Consider the following 12307-nt stretch of genomic DNA (forward strand, 5'->3'; position numbering starts at 1 on the left):
GTAGGTGCAACCACAACGGAGGGGTATCTGTTGAGAGGCCAGACAAACGTGTGGTTCCTGAAGAGGGGCAGCAGCCTTTTCAGTAGTTGCAAGGGCAACAGTCTGGATGATTGACTGATCTGGCCTTGTAACAATAACCAAAACGGCCTTGCTGTGCTGGTACTGCGAACGGCTGAAAGCAAGGGGAAACTACAGCCGTAATTTTTCCCGAGGGCATGCAGCTTTACTGTATGATTAAATGATGATGGCGTCCTCTTGGGTAAAATATTCCGGAGGTAAAATAGTCCCCCATTCGGATCTCCGGGCGGGGACTACTCAAGAGGATGTCGTTATCAGGAGAAAGAAAACTGGCGTGCCGGCCGAAGTGGCCGTGCGGTTAAAAGGCGCTGCAGTCTGGAACCGCAAGACCGCTACGGTCGCAGGTTCGAATCCTGCCTCGGGCATGGATGTTTGTGATGTCCTTAGGTTAGTTAGGTTTAACTGGTTCTAAGTTCTAGGGGACTAATGACCTCAGCAGTTGAGTCCCATAGTGCTCAGAGCCATTTGAACCATTTTTTGAAAACTGACGTTCTACGGATCGGAGCGTGGAATGTCAGATCCCTTAATCGGGCAGATAGATTAGAAAATTTAAAAAGGGAAATGGATAAGTTGAAGTTAGATATAGTGGGAATAAGTGAAGTTCGGTGGCAGGAGGAACAAGACTTCTGGTCAGGTGACCACAGGGTTATAAACACAAAATCAAATAGGGGTAATGCAGGAGTAGGTTTAATAATGAATAGGAAAATAGGAATGCGGGTAAGCTACTACAAACAGCATAGTGAACGCATTATTGTGGCCAAAATAGATACGAAGCCCACACCTACTACAGTAGTACAAGTTTATATGCCAACTAGCTCTGCAGATGACGAAGAAATTGAAGAAATGTCTGATGAAATAAAAGAAATTATTCAGATTGTGAACGAAGACGAAAATTTAATAGTCATGGGTGACTGGAATTCGAGTGTAGGAAAAGGGAGAGAAGGAAACATAGTAGGTGAATATGGATTGGGGCTAAGAAATGAAAGAGGAAGCCGCCTGGTAGAATTTTGCACAGAGCACAACATAATCATAGCTAACACTTGGTTTAAGAATCATGAAAGAAGGTTGTATACATGAAAGAACCCTGGAGATACTAAAAGGTATCAGATAGATTATATAATGGTAAGACAGAGATTTAGGAACCAGGTTTTAAATTGTAAGACATTTCCAGGGGCAGATGTGGACTCTGACCACAATCTATTGGTTATGACCTGTAGATTAAAACTGAAGAAACTGCAAAAAGGTGGGAATTTAAGGAGATAGGACCTGGATAAACTGAAAGAACCAGAGGTTGTACAGAGTTTCAGGGAGAGCATAAGGGAACAATTGACAGGAATGGGGGAAAGAAATACAGTAGAAGAAGAATGGGTAGCTTTGAGGGATGAAGTAGCGAAGGCAGCAGAGGATCAAGTAGGTAAAAAGACGAGGGCTAGTAGAAATCCTTGGGTAACAGAAGAAATATTGAATTTAATTGATGAAAGGAGAAAATATAAAAATGCAGTAAATGAAGCAGGCAAAAAGGAATACAAACGTCTCAAAAATTAGATCGACAGGAAGTGCAAAATGGCTAAGCAGGGATGGCTAGAGGACAAATGTCAGGATGTAGAGGCCTATCTAACTAGGGGTAAGATAGATACTGCCTACAGGAAAATTAAAGAGACCTTTGGAGATAAGAGAACGACTTGTATGAATATCAAGAGCTCAGATGGAAACCCAGTTGTAAGCAAAGAAGGGAAAGCAGAAAGATGGAAGGAGTATATAGAGGGTCTATACAGGGGCGATGTACTTGAGGACAATATTGTGGAAATGGAAGAGGATGTAGATGAAGATGAAATGGGAGATATGATACTGCGTGAAGAATTTGACAGAGCACTGAAAGACCTGAGTCGAAACAAGGCCCCCGGAGTAGACAACGTTCCATTGGAACTACTGACGGCCTTGGGAGAGCCAGTCCTGACAAAACTCTACCATCTGGTGAGCAAGATGTATGAAACAGCCGAAATACCCTCAGACTTCAAGAAGAATATAATAATTCCAATCCCAAAGAAAGCAGGTGTTGACAGATGTGAAAATTACCGGACTATCAGTTTAATAAGTCACGGCTGCAAAATACTAACACGAATTCTTTACAGACGAATGGAAAAACTAGTAGAAGCCAACCTCGGGGAAGATCAGTTTGGATTCCGTAGAAACACTGGAACTCGTGAGGCAATACTGACCTTACGACTTATCTTAGAAGAAAGATTAAGGAAAGGCAAACCTACGTTTCTAGCATTTGTAGACTTAGAGAAAGCTTTTGACAATGTTGACTGGAATACTCTCTTTCAAATTCTGAAGGTGGCAGGGGTAAAATACAGGGAGCGAAAGGCTATTTACAATTTGTACAGAAACCAGATGGCAGTTATAAGAGTCGAGGGACATGAAAGGGAAGCAGTGTTTGGGAAGGGAGTAAGACAGGGTTGTAGCCTCTCCTCGATGTTGTTCAATCTGTATATTGAGCAAGCTGTAAAGGAAACAAAAGAAAAATTCGGAGTAGGTGTTAAAATTCATGGAGAAGAAATAGAAACTTTGAGGTTCGCCGATGACATTGTAATTCTGTCAGACACAGTAAAGGACTTGGAAGAGCAGTTGAATGGAATGGACAGTGTCTTGAAAGGAGGGTATAAGATGAACATCAACAAAAGCAAAACGAGGATAATGGAATGTAGTCGAATTAAGTCGGGTGATGCTGGGGGAATTAGATTAGGAAATGAGACGCTTAAAGTAGTACAGGAGTATTGCTATTTGGGGAGCAAAATAACTGATGATGATCGAAGTAGAGAGGATATAAAATGTAGACTGGCAATGGCAAGGAAAGTCAATCTGAAGAAGAGAAATTTGTTAACATCGAGTATAGATTTAAGTGTCAGGAAGTCATTTCTGAAAGTATTTGTATGGAGTGTAGCCATGTATGGAAGTGAAACATGGACGATAAACAGTTTGGACAAGAAGTGAATAGAAGCTTTCGAAATGTGGTGCTACAGAAGAATGCTGAAGATTAGATGGGTAGATCACATAACTAATGAGGAAGTATTGAATAGGATTGGGGAGAAGAGAAGTTTGTGGCACAACTTGACCAGAAGAAGGGATCGGTTGGTAGGACATGTTCTGAGGCATCAAGGGATCACCAATTTAGTATTGGAGGGCAGCGTGGAGGGTAAAAATCGTAGGGGGAGACCAAGAGATGAATACACTAAGCAGATTCAGAAGGATGTAGGTTGCAGTAGGTACTGGGAGATGAAAAAGCTTGCTCAGGATAGAGTAGCATGGAGATCTGCATCAAACCAATCTCAGGACTGAAGACCACAACAACAACAGGGGAGACCATCAGTACACAACGATGTTGTGAGACTTTAAAAAATACTGAAAAGGAACATTCAAAATGAGGGGAATTCTGACGAGAGATGAGCTTGTTGCACGACAACGCCCATCCTCTCACAGTATTAGCCACCAAGGCGCTCTCGGACTCATTTGCTTGAGATATTTTGAACCACTCCAATGTCTCCATGACTTGGTGTCATCTCTCCATATCCCTGAGATACACGTGAGCAGCATTAAATTTCCAAATGACGAGCAGGTGCAGGAAGAGGTTCTGAGTTGGCGGGAGAGACCTTGGAGCAGGTTGTACCAAGTATCACTACAAGCATTGAATGGGATGTCGAATATGTGGAAAAATAAAGTGTATCAACAATATCTTGTTCCTTTTAAAAAAAACTCTTTCTTTCTAAAAAAAAAGTATAAAAATCTAGTGCACTAACTTTCTGAACATGTGCCTCGAATAAAGGTGTTCAAAAATTCCGGTTACAAACTTCTAGGACATTTTTAATGGGAGTCCATGTCTGGAAACGATATGCAACCGTGTCCAAGAGAACTTTGCATCGTAAATCGGAATAACACAGGCACCGTAATATCGTATTATCCGCCGACATGTGGCAAGCGACTTTCATGTAAAAAGTCGCTAGTGTAATAGAATATACACAGTTTATGTACGAGTACAGGGTGTGGACGTGTGGTTGACGACATACAGAACTTTGGGTCCCGCGAGTCGTGCATGGATACCCAAATGGTAAGGCGACTGCTCGCTATAAGCGGAAAATCCGGGTTTCAATCTCGATCCGACAAAAACTTTCATTGTCGTCATTCCATTCTACAGCTGATCCATTCACAAATGCGATTACACTTACTGTGTTTCCGTTCCACCACGGTTTCAATTCAGATGTTTAACTCATCCACTTGTGCTTGAGGAACTGAATTAGGCGTGACGCAGTACAATTATCAGATAACGTTTCGAGAGAAAGCATAACGAAGCATCCATTTATAACTTCAGCACATTAGTTTCTGTTAACACTTAACCATTACGGGTTTCCAAAACGGAAAAGAAACAGGCGTACTTTAAGTACAGAAAAAGGTGTGACGCGCTGGCCGAAGTGGCCGAGCGGTTCTAGGCGCTACAGTCTGGAACCGCGCGACCGCTACGGTCGTGGGATCGAAACCTGCCTCGGGCATGGATGTGTGTGATGTCTTAGGTTAGTTAGGTTTAAGTAGTTCTAAGTTCTAGGGGACTGATGACCTCAGATGCTAAGTCCCATAGTGCTCAGAGCCATTTGAACCAGTAGTGACGCATTACAACAGCATCTCGATGTGGCCACAACCAACATAGCGACTGGCATTGTACCTACGAATCCTGTTGTGGTAAACACTCTCCATCTCACTTGGTGTCTCTTCAGATTCTAGTACAGCGGCCAGAACTAGTGCCAGCAGATCTTCCTCCGTCCCTACAGGAACCTCGTAGCAATGCAGACGTTGCGTGACCTGAGGTGACCATCTGACGTGGTAAACGTCATGCTGTCTACCCAACTGCGTACCTGGAGAAGCAACCTCGAGACTTTTCTCTGTCCCTCAGCAGACGTGGACGCGTTACACATCTGAACTGAAACCGTCTTAGAATGGAAGCGGTACGTTTCCGGACATGGGTTGCTATTGAAAGTATTATGTTGCTCGCTTCCGTCTACAAGTCCTAAAATCTGTAAGAGGAATTTCCGAACACCCCTTATTACGTACTAAGATGCAGGTACGCCGCTGGAAACTAAAATTACAACACCAGGGAGGTTAACAAACAATAAATTTTAATTTGTATACAGTAGGAGCAATACATAACTAAATTTCTAAGTGATTTGGGGATAGACGGCCTGGTACTTATACTTTCTGATCCAGTATGCTTACGAACTGAAACGCAGGACGTGCGGTGGCTGGGCACGTGGCCCAGTGAGTAGAGCGAGAGCGCCTGAGAATGCTGTCATCAGTTCGTCCTGGACCGTGCCCTCGACCTCATAATATTCAGCATTAATTAGGGCCGCGCAGGCGGCAATCGCAAAGGCGCCACCGAGACTCGCCGTATGCAGGGTTGGCCGCAGGAGCAGCCGCGAGGGCCGGCCACAGACCATACGAGAACGACACACACATCGCGGACGGCGACCGATAACGAAACGTTTACATCTACACCCACACAAATACTCCGCAAGCCACAGTACTGTGCGTGGCCGAGGGAACCCTGAGCCACCACCTGTAATTTCCTTTCTTGTTCCACTCGTAAATAGAGCGAGGGAAAAAATATTGTTTGCCTCTGTATGAGCCCCAATTTCTCGTATCTCATCTTCGTGATCTTTACTCACAGTGTATGTTGGCGTCAGTACAATCGTTTGGCACTCAGCTTCAAATGCCAATTCACTGTTTTTTCTCAACAGTGTTTCTCAAGAAGAATGTTGCCTCCGCTGCAGGGATTCCCGAATTTGAGGTCCCGAAGCATCTCCGTAAAACTTACGTGTTGTTCGAATCTACCAGTAACAAATCTAGCAGCCCGCCTCTGAATTGCTTCGATGTATTCCTTCAATCTGACCTGGTATGGATCTCAAACGCTCTGCCAGTACTCAACAATAGGTCCTACCAGCGTCCTACATGCGGTCTTCTTTACAAGTGAACCACTTTTTCCTAAAATTCCCACTATAAACTGTTGTCGACCATTCGCCTTCCCTACCACAGTTCTCATATGCTTGTTCCATTTCATACCGCTTTGCAGAGTTACGCCCAGATATTTTAACGGCTTGACAGTGTCAAACAGGACACTAGTAATACTGTAACCGAACGTTTCTCTTTTGTTTGGATTTATTTTTCCTACACATATACACTCATGCTCATAAATTACGGATAATTGCAGAATGTGGTGACACACAACATGGCACTACACAAAACTGGCGCTAATACCATAGGCACTTAGGGAACACACACGACACAGATCTGTAAGTCCACGGTATTGGTGATAAGTTGAGAAAACCGTCCCGAAACACATGTGCTACAAAACGCCACTGTTTCCTGTGCATGTACCCCGACATCAGTATGGGATATGATCACCATGCACACGTACACAGGCCGCACAACAGGCTGGCATACTCTGGATCAGGTGGTCGAGCAGCTGCTGCGGTATAGCCTCCCATTCTTGCACCAGTGCCTGTCGGAGCTCCTGAAGACGTGCAGCGATACGTCGACCTAGAGCATCCGACACGCGCTCGATGGGGTTTAAGTCTGGAGAACAGGCAGGCCAGTCCATTCGCCTGATATCTTCTGTTTCACGGTACTCCTGCACGATGGCAGCGTGGTGGGGCCGTGCGTTATCATCCACCAAGAGGAACGTGGGTCCCACTGCAAAGGCGCCCTGGAAAGGCGAACATACTGGTGCAAAAGTGCGTTAAGGGGTTGGTATCTAACCAGATGCGAGATGAAAACCCTGCGAGACTCACTTTTCAGACTATACCTGGACTCGTCTGTGAACGTAACCTGGGACCACTGTTCCAATGACCATGTACTGTGTTCTTGACACCGGGCTCTCCTGTGACCAGGATTCAGTGGAATGAACCTCGCAGGTCTCTGGGTGAATGAACTATATCAGTTCAGTCGTTTGTCGACTGTGTGTCTGGAGATAACTGTTCCAGTGGTTGCGGTAAGGTTCAGAGCAAGGCTACCTGCACGACTCCGTGGCCTTTTGCGGGCACTGATGGTGAGATATCGGTCTTCTTGTGTTGTTGTACACTGTGGACGTCCCGTACTGTAGCGCCTGGGTACGTTTACTGTCTGCTGGAATCGTTGCCATAATCTTGAGATCACACTTTGTGGCACACGGAGGGCCTGTGCTACGACCTGCTGTGTTTGACCATCCTCCAGTCGCACTAGTATTCTACCCCTCATAACGTCACCAATATGTGTTATTTGAGCCATTTTCAACACACAGTCGCCATTAGCACGTCTGAAAACGTCTGCACACTTACTCGCTGCAGCGTACTTTGACATGCACCAACACACCTCTGCGTATGTGGACTGCTGCCAGTGCCACCGTGAGACTACCGCAGGTCAAATGCACCGCATGGTCATATCTCGAGGTGATTTAAACCCGCAAACCGCACACCAGAGCGTTGTTTCACTATGTATGAGCATTATCATTAATTTATGAGCATGAGTGTACATTAACTTACATTTTTACACATTTAGATCTAGCTGCCATTCATCACACCAACCAGAAATTTTGTCTACGTCGTCTTGTATTTCCTGCAGTCATTCGACTTCAACACCTTACTGTACACCACAGCACCATCAGCAAACAACCGCAGATTGCTGCCCACCCTGTCCGCCAAACCATTTATGTGTATAGAGAATAGCAGTGGTCCTACCACACTTCCCTGCGACATTCCTGACGATACCCTTACTCTGATGAACACTCGCCGTCGAGGACAACATGCGGGGTTATGTTACTTATGGAGTCTTCGAGCCACTCACATATCTGTGAACTCATTCCGTATGGTCCTACCTTCGTTAGCAGCTTGCAGTGCAGCACCGCGTGAAATGCTTTCCGGAAATCTAGAAATATGGAATCTGCCTGTTCCCCTTTTCGAGAAATGCGTGCGGAAATTTTGCCCCGATGCATAGCACTAGATATACTGCTACTCTGAACGATGGCGTCGCCATGTATAGGGTGTTTTTGTTGTGTCTAGACAAGACAGCCTAGACACAATGAGAGGAAGCCGAAAGGCACGCGCTAAGCTAAAGCAGGATGGCGTGAGGTCTGAAACAGGATACGTAATGAATGCTATAAAGAAAAGTACGTAGCTTCTGGAATACTTAACTTTAATCCATCCTTTTGGTACATCTGGAGATTGTGGCGATACAAGTGAGACTCTTTAGATACATGCAATGTTACTAATGGCGCCTTGCTAGGTCGTAGCCATTGACTTAGCTGAAGGCTATTCTAACTATCGGCTCGGCAAAGGAGCAAGGCTTCGTTAGTATAGTCGCTAGCTACGTCGTCCGTACAACTGGGGCGAGTGCTAGTCCGTATCTCGAGACCTGCCTTGTGGTGGCGCTCGGTCTGCGATCACACAGTGGCGACACGCGGGTCCGATATGTACTAATGGACCGCGGCCGATTTAAAGCTACCACCTAGCAAGTGTGGTGTCTGGCGGTGACACCACAGTTTTAACTTGTAACAAGTAAATATCTCGAAAATAAAACGTTCGAGATGAAAAGTTAATATTTTCGAAGGGGACTTCTGTCAGTGGTGCAACCGGCCACCCCATAAACACCCACGCCCTCTCCTCTCCCCCGTGGAGGGGCCAACTTTCTATTTTCAAATGGAAACAACCCATTTTATTGAAAATTAGTATTCTTCTCCAAGAAACTCCTAGGGTTTATCCGAAAAATTGTTTTTCCATTCTTGTTAGATGGAGGCCACGGCGTTTAGGCGGAAGAACACACCGAAACCAGTCCCCCTAATAGTGACATACAAGGGGCCTCACCGAATTCAGACATCCCCTTAGTGTAAGGACACACTGAAACCAGCTCCTAACTACGATAAGTTACAAATAATTTATTTGGCAGAGTTTAAAATGACTAAACGAAAGGGTAAACTGTGCGATAAAAGTTGCAATACTGAATTAAATTTTTTACAATAGCGTCAGCTTCTTAGAGCAAAAAATTTACATTTGTATCGAAAATGTAATGTAGAATGTAAGAGTGTGTTCTTAAGAGAAAGAACTGGAAAAATTAAATTTTGTTGGTTACTTTACCGTCTACCACGAATGCGAGAAATGTCTTGGGTATACCCCAGGCATTTTTATGGCGTAGAATCAGAATCTGCAATAAAAAAATGGGTTCCCATTTGCCATTTGAAAATAAAAGCCAATCCGTCCATGGAGAGTGGGAGGGAAAGCCAGTTAGCCAGTTGTAGCACAGAGAGATGTTCCCTTTAAAAATACTGAGCTGTCACCTCAAATATTTTTCCCTTGTGATACGTATCTTTCGAAATATTTAGTTGAACCAAATTAAAACAAACACGCCGTATAAGTTGGGGGTGGTAGAATAAAGTGGAGAGGGCGGAAAAGAGGCAAATCCATATTTTTTGCCCTGAACAATGCTATTATCTGCCGAGGAATGGTGAGACTTGTGTCGGTGAATTATTTGTAAAAACTTTTCTGTCGTCTGTGTAATGTGAATCAATTATATTACTCTTATTGCCTTACTTAAACGTAGAGTAATACTTCTTTTATGAAGCCAACGTTTAAACGACATCTTTTGGCTGACAAATGTAGTTCCTTGTTGTTTCTTTCGATCCGTTAGTTTCATCTGTGAACCATTAGTGTCGACATGGTGTCCGATCGGGAAAGTGGCCACTCCACTAGTCGGGAAATTTGACAAAAGTGCCCACTTTTTCCAACACTTAATTTTTAATCGGTTTACCCGAATAATAGTTACTTCCATATACCACACGTATTAATGCAGATTAACTTCTATATCGTTTTACATACAAAACTTTCGTGCATTAGTCTACCCTTTGTCACGATACTGAAATGGTTAACTAATGTCATTTAAAACCATCTCTGTTCTGTTGTATTTCACCTACTACAAAAACCCGATTGAAAACGTTTGCAGCAGCCTCACCAAATTCTTTGAGGTACTAGGGCGTCAATATGCCGGGAAAATACGTGCAGAATCAGTGCAACAAATGTGCTACATTGTTTCTACGGCAAACGCTGTTGAGCTATGGACAATGAGCCATATTATGTATGTTTGATATGTACTCATACCCCGTAATACGGCGACGGGTTAATAAGTCCAGATATGTGTTATTTCGATGGTGATGTGTAATTCAGACATTTTGTGACATTTCAGTTTTCAGCGAGAATGGCTGTAAAGCCGAAATCATGATTGTGTGAATTAAGTGAATATAAATTCACAGTCAAATTTCTTTGAAAAAGTTGAAAAATATTGTCATATATACACTTTGAATCATAGATAATCATTCAATAAAAGTCTCCTAGCCTGTATTAATAATTTGTAACTTTTTCAATCCCCTTCATATAAGGCTACACCCCGGACAAGCACAGTCAGAAAAAAGTGTATATTCGCTGTTAACATAAATCTCCTTTTCAGAAACACCTTTCTTTCTGTTGCCAGTCTGTATTTTAATCCTCTTTGCCATCGTAAGTTGCTATGCTCCCCAAAAACCCCATATTTTTCCCGATAGTCGCGCGTGGTAGTGCGCCTTGCCACGGTTCGCGTGTCTCCCCCCATCCAAGATTCGAGTCCTCCCTCGGGCATGGATCTGTGTGTTGTCCTTTAGGTTAGATTAAGTAGCGTGTAAGCCTAGAGACCGATGACCTCAGCAGCTTGGAAATTACCACTAATTTCAAAACTTTTTCCCAATGCGAAAATTTCGTCCATTTCAAGAAAATCGTAGCTGCGGCCTTAATTTAATGTATAGCATTCATTTTAATATGCTTTGACACATTACAGAGCTCTGTGTCATACATGACCATCAGAATGAAATTCGTAGGGCATGAGACTTCAAAGCTGCACTGGTGTGCAGAACATAAGACGAAAAGTAACTTCTGCTCGATACAGACAAGTAACATAGTTCGATTAAACTTGTTGCGTATATAGAAAGAACTGTCACAAGTAAGGTAACTGAAAGAAATACGGAATGAGACAAACAGGAATCATAATTTCATTCAAAGATGTCGCGATTTATGGAAGTCGCCCGGACATTACAAAAGGCGGTGCATGATTCTTAAACAGGGTGTGTGAGCACTACGGACGGTACTGCATGTTCTGCAACTTGCTCCCACGCTGGCCACAAGGGTGGAAAGGAGTCCTCGTGGTAGAGCGTTCCATTCCTCCAGCAGAGCGTTGTCGGATGGTCGTTGGTGCATGTGGACGTGCGGCAATAAATCTCCCTAATGCATCTTACACGTGCCAGGTGGGATTTAAGTCGGGGGAATAGGTAGACAAGTCCATTCGCCGAATATTCTCTCGTTCCAACATCTCCTCCACCAGCACAGTTCGATAGGGTCGCGCATTCTAATTCATAAAAATGAAGTCTTGGCCTAGAGCTCCCCTGAAAAGATGCACACGGGGAACCAGTACAGCGTCACAATAACATTTACCAGTGAGTCCACGCAGTTTAGGCCTCCCCACACCATACCATCTGGACCACGAAAACGATCGACAGTGCTGGACGCGCCCTCATATGGTGCGAGATAGGAACTCATAATATACTCAGGAACATTGTCGAACATTATCGTTTTGTTAAATATAGACAAAACTGAAAAAATGGACCACTTTTTCTGAAGTTTATACACATCAACCCTCGCGATACCAGGGGGAGGATATGTCCTTTATGCCCACCTCTTAAAGAAACTATGATCTAGTCAGTTACTTTATATTTGAAATTTTTTAAATGATATTTAATGTTTCTAATAAATTCTTTTACCAGATAACATATATTTTTTAAACTTTTCAGTTAAACTTAAAGCAACAATTTCAGTCTCAGTTACTGATTTCACTTTCCCTGATGTTTGTCATATTGAGAATAAAAGTCAGCAACAATGAACGAAATTTGCATTTTTAAATTTTTGTGTCGTTGCTATGAAGCCTGTAGTACATGTTATTGAAAGTGCATTGATGTTGCTAAGAGGTACTGTTCGTTATGGAAAAGGCGTTGGAATTCGCAGTGTCAAGTGCAATGCGATATGAAACAAGTGATATACAGGGTGCCCGAAAAGTCTTTCCCTGATTACAGGCTAGAAGTAAGATACAAATATGAAACTTGTGTCGAATTGTTTACAACTATCAAAGTTTTTTTTCTGTT

This window comes from Schistocerca serialis, chromosome 8 (assembly GCF_023864345.2).
Source record: "Schistocerca serialis cubense isolate TAMUIC-IGC-003099 chromosome 8, iqSchSeri2.2, whole genome shotgun sequence".
Classification (NCBI taxonomy): domain Eukaryota; kingdom Metazoa; phylum Arthropoda; class Insecta; order Orthoptera; family Acrididae; genus Schistocerca; species Schistocerca serialis.